Source organism: Phyllobates terribilis, unplaced genomic scaffold (genome assembly GCF_046119375.1).
Source record: "Phyllobates terribilis strain yellow unplaced genomic scaffold, ASM4611937v1 Scaffold_292__1_contigs__length_2399606, whole genome shotgun sequence".
NCBI classification, from domain to species: Eukaryota; Metazoa; Chordata; class Amphibia; order Anura; family Dendrobatidae; genus Phyllobates; species Phyllobates terribilis.
Genome location: NW_027363052.1, coordinates 1984457 through 1990107, shown reverse-complemented (window position 1 = coordinate 1990107; position 5651 = coordinate 1984457).

The following is a 5651-nucleotide window of genomic DNA, read 5'->3' as shown; positions in this document are numbered from 1 at the left end:
AACTTGCACAATTGGTGGCTGACTAAATACTTTCTTCCTATCTATGTACTTTAATGAGAAAAAAATGAACTTTTTAGAATTTACCAAATGGCTGCAATGAAACAAAGAGTGAAAAAAATAAAGGGGTCTGAATACTTACCTTGACTTCTCCAAAGCGTTTGATACCGTGCCACACAAAAGGTTGGTATATGAAATGAGAATGCTTGGTCTGGGGGATAATGTGTGCAAATGGGTAAATAGCTGGCTGAGTGATAGAAAGCAGAGGGTGGTTATCAATGGAGTAAGCTCAGGGGGTGTCAGGGTTACTAGCGGGGTGCCTCAAGGGTCTGTCTTGGACCCTATATTATTTAATATATTTATTAATGATCTAGTGGAAGGGTTGCATAGTAAAATAGCAATATTTGCAGATGATACTAAACTTTGTAAAGTAGTTAATACAGATGAGGATAGGGCACAGCTACAGGAGCATTTAGATAAATTGGGGAGTTGGGCCAAAAAATGGCAAATGGGGTTCAATGCCGATAAATGTAAGGTCATGCACATGGGAAAGAAAAACAGCAGTCACCCATACATATTAAATGGGAAACCGTTGGGGAAATCTGAATAGGGGCATATGATGAGAACATTGTTCTTCCTCTATATAAAGCGCTGGTAAGGCCGCACTTAGAATATTGTGCACAGTTCTGGGCTCCGATGCTCAGGAAAGACATATTGGAGCTAGAGAGGGTACAAAGGAGGGCGACTAAAGTAATAAAGGGAATGGAGGGACTAGAATACCCAGAGAGGTTGTCAAAATTAGGCCTATTTACGTTGGAAAAGAGAAGGCTTAGGGGAGACCTCATAAACATGTATAAATACATCAGGGGGCAGTACAGAGATCTCTCCCATGACCTGTTTATACCAAGGATGGTGACAAAGACGAGGGGGCACACTATGCATCTGGAGGAAAGGAGGTTCCTGCACCAGCACAGAAGGGGATTCTTTACGGTCAGAGCAGTGAGACTCTGGAACTCTCTGGGAGAGGAAGTGGTGATGTCCAACTCACTTAATGAGTTCAAGAGAGGCCTGGACGCCTTTCTTGAGAACAATAAAATTGCATCTTATGCTTAGTGATAGTTAATTCATCCAGGGATTTAATCTGACTGCCAGATTGGAGTCGGGAAGTGAATTTTTCCTCAATGATGTAAAGTGGCCTATACCGCATGGGTTTTTTTTGCCTTCCCCTTGATCAACACTGTGGAATAGCTGCAGTGCACAAGAAATAGGCTGAACTGGATGGACGCTTGTCTATTTTTCGGCCTTATAAACTATGTTACTATGTTCCATACCCACTGTGTGTGTATATATATATATATATATCTATCTATATATATACACACACAGTGGGTATGGAACATAGTAATCCCCCAGACCAAGCATTCTCATTTTATATACTAACCTTTTGTGTGGCACGGTATCAAACGCTTTGGAGAAGTCAAGGTAAGTATTCAGACCCCTTTACTTTTTTCACTCTTTGTTTCATTGCAGCCATTTGGTAAATTCTAAAAAGTTCATTTTTTTCTCATTAAAGTACACTCTGCACCCCATCTTGAAGGGGAAAAAAACAGAAATGTAGACATTTTTGTAAATTTATTAAAAAAGAAAAACTGAAATATCACATGGTCATAAGTATTCAGACCCTTTGCTCAGACACTCATATTTAAGTCACATGCTGTCAATTCCCTTGTGATCCTCCTTGAGATGGTTCTACTCCTTCATTGGAGTCCAGCTGTGATTAATTAAACTGATAGGACTTGATTCAGAAAAGCACACACCTGTCAATATAAGACCTCACAGCTCACAGTGCATGTCAGACCAAATGAGAATAATGAGCTCAAAGGAACTGCCCAAGCAGCTCAGAGACAGAATTGTGGCAAGGCACAGATCTGGCCAAGGTTACAAAAGAATTTCTGCTTTACTCAAGGTTCCCAAGAGCACAGTGGCCTCCATAATCCTTAAATGGAAGAGGTTTGGGACCACCAGAAGTCTTCCTAGACCTGGCCGTCCAGCCAAACTGTGGGAGAAGAGCCTTGGTGAGAGGTAAAGAAGAAGCCCAAGATCACTGTGGCTGAGCTCCAGAGATGCAATAGGGAGATGGAAGAAAAGTCCACAAAGTTAACTATCACTGCAGCCCTCCACCAGTCGGGCCGTTATGGCAGAGTTGCCCGATGGAAGCCTCTCCTCGGGGCAAGACATATGAAAGCCTGCATAGAGTTTGCTCAAAAACACATGAAGGACTCCCAGACTATGAGAAATAAGATTCTCTGGTCTGATGAGATGAAGATAGAACTTTTTGGTAATAATTCTAAGCGGTATGTGTGGAGAAAACCAGGCACTGCTCATCACCTGCCCAATACAATACCGACAGTGAAACATGGTGGTGGCAGCATCATGCTATGGGGGTGTTTTTGAGCTGCAGGGACAGGACGACTGGTTGCAATTGAAGGAAACATGAATGCGGCCAAGTACAGAGATATCCTGGATGAAAACCTCTTCCACAGTGCTCTGGACCTCAGACTTGGTGGAAAGTTCACCTTCCAACAAGACAATGACCCTAATCACACAGCTAAAATAACAAAAGGAGTGGCTTCAGGACAACTCTTTGACCATTCTTGACTGGCCCAACCAGAGCCCTGACCTAAACCCAATTGAGCATCTCTGGAGAGAACTGAAAATGGCTGTCCACCAACATTCACCATCCAAGCTGACAGAACTGGAGAGGATCTGCAAGGAAGAATGGCAGAGGATCCCCAAATCCAGGTGTGAAAAACTTGTTGCATTATTCCCAAGAAGACTCATGGCTGTACTAGCTCAAAAGGGTGCTTCTACTCAATACTGAGCAAAGGGTCTGACTACTCATGACCATGTGATATTTCAGTTTTTCATTTTTAATACATTTTCAAAAATGTCTACATTTCTGTTTTTTTTTCAGTCAAGATGGGGTGCAGAGTGTACTTTAATGAGGAAAAAAATGAACTTTTTAGAATTTACCAAATGGCTGCAATGAAACAAAGAGTGAAAAATTTAAAGGGGTCTGAATACTTTCCGTACCCACTCCACAGAAGGGCGAAAAATCCAGCACGAAATCCAGGTAATGTGAAAAAAGTTACTCCATTTATTGTGAAAAAGTTAAAACAAGACAATGGCACTTAGGAGTCACAATAACATGTTTCGAACTCAGATGTTCTTAGTCATAGTGTGACCCATATCCAAAGAAACCAAAGTCAAATTTTTAGGATTTTATCCTATTCAGTGCAGATCTGATTCAATGGATATTTTTCAGAATGTTGTGCAGCAAGAGTTAAAGGTGTTGCATTCATCTCAAATATGGGGACTGCCAAGTGAAATGTGACCAAGAAAGAATGGATTGCCCTTCAAGAATTAAAATGTATGAAAGATCATAACAATGTCATAAGAATGTCAGAAAGGGAGGAGGAGTAGTATTAACCCTTTAACGCCAGAGCCTGTTTTCGCCTTCGTGACCAGGCCAATTTTTGGTCAATCTGACCACTGTCACTTTATGAGGTAATTACTCTGGAACGCTTCGGCGGATCCCACTGATTCTGAGACTGTTTTTTCGTGACATATTGTGTGTCATGATTGTGGTAAAATTTATTCTATATGACTTGCGTTACTTTGTGAAAAAAATCGGAAATTTGGCATGGCAAAAATTTTGAAAATGTTGCAATTTTCAAACTTTGAATTTTTATGCCCTTAAATCAGAGAGATATGTCACACATAATAGTTAATAACATTTCTAACATGTCTACTTTACATGAGCACAATTTTGGAACCAAATTTTTTTCGGAAGTTATAGGGGTTAAAAGTTGACCATTGATTTCTCATTTATCCAACAAAATTTACAAAACCATTTTTTAGGGACCACATTTTATTTGAAGTGACTTTGAGGGGCCTTTATGACAGAAAATAATCCAAAGTGACACCATTCTAAAAACTGCACCCCTCAAGGGGCTCAAAACCACATTCCATAAGTTTATTAACCCTTCAGGTGATTCACAGGAATTTTTGGAATATGGAAGTAAACAATGAACATTTAACTTTTTTTCCCAAAAATGTTACTTTAGACCAAATTTTTTAATTTTTTTCGCAAGGGTAACAGGAAAAAATGAACTACAAAATGTGTTGTGCAGTTTCTCCTGAGCACGCTGATACCCCATATGTGAGGGAAAACTACTGTGGGGGCGCACGGCAGGGCTCGGAAGGGAAGGAGCACCATTTGACTTTTTGAATGTAAAATTTGCTTAAATAACTAGTGGACGCCATCTCGTGTTTGGGGAGCCTCTGATGTGCTTAAACAGTTGAAACCCCACACAAGTGACACCATTTTGGAAACCAGACCACTCAGGGAACTTATCTAGATGTGTGGTGAGCACCTTAAACCCCCAGGTGCTTCACAGAAGTTTATAACATTAAGCAGTAAAAATAAAACTTTCACATTTTTCCCACAAAAATGTTTTTCAGCCCCCAATTTTACATTTTCATAAGGGTAACATGAGAAATTGCACCATGCAGTTTGCTGTGCAATTCCTCCTGAGTAAGCCGATACCCCATATGGGGAGGAAAACTACTGCACGGCAGGGCTTGGAAGAGGTTGCAGACACCATGTCACATTTGAAGAGTCGCTGACATACCAAAACAGCAGAAACCCCCACAAGTGACACCATTTTGTAAACTATACCTCTCAAGGAATTCATCTAGGGGAGTAGTGAGTATTTTTTAACCCTCAGGCGATACACAAACTTGTATAACATTGGGCTGAGTAAATGAAATATTACTATTTTTTTCCATTCAAGCGTTGCTTTGATCCCAAGTTTGCAGTTTTCAAAAGGGGTAATAAGAGAAAATGTTACACAGCTTCTCTTAAGTACATCAATACCCCATAAGTGGTCGAAAACTACTTTGCAGGCACAATGCAAAGCTCATAAGGGAAGGAGCGCCATGTTACAGTGCAGATTTTACTGTTGTGGTTTGCTGGTGACATGACCCACTGGGAGAGCCCCTGAGGTCCCAGAACAGAAGAAACCCCCCCCATAAATGACTCCATTTTACAACCGACACCTCTCAATGAATTCATGAATTCATCTAGGGGTGCAGTGATCATATTTACATCACGTGACAGAAATTTATACCATTTGGCAGTGAGGAAAAAATAATTACATTTTTACCACAAAAAAATAGTTTTAGCCTTAGATTTTACATTTTCACAGAGGGGAATGGGTAAAAATGGTGCCGAAATGTGTCACACAATTTCTTCTAAACGTGGCAATACCCCATATGTGGCTGTACAGTACCGCCTAGCCATACGGCAAGACCCAGGAGGGAGGGAGCGCTATTTGACTCCTGGAGAACAAATTATTGTAGAATAGCTTGAGGACTCCATACAGAGCCCCTAAGTGCTAGAAGAGCAGAATCCCCCCTCAAGTGACCCCATTTTGGAAATTATACCCCTTTGGAAATTTTCATACAGGTGTAGTGACAATTTTCACTTCATGCGTGTTTTCCAGAAACATGCAGCAGTGGATGTTGCGGAGTGAAAATTTCAAACTGCCGTTGTAGTGACTAGTACGTTGTAGTGACCAGTACGTTGTGCC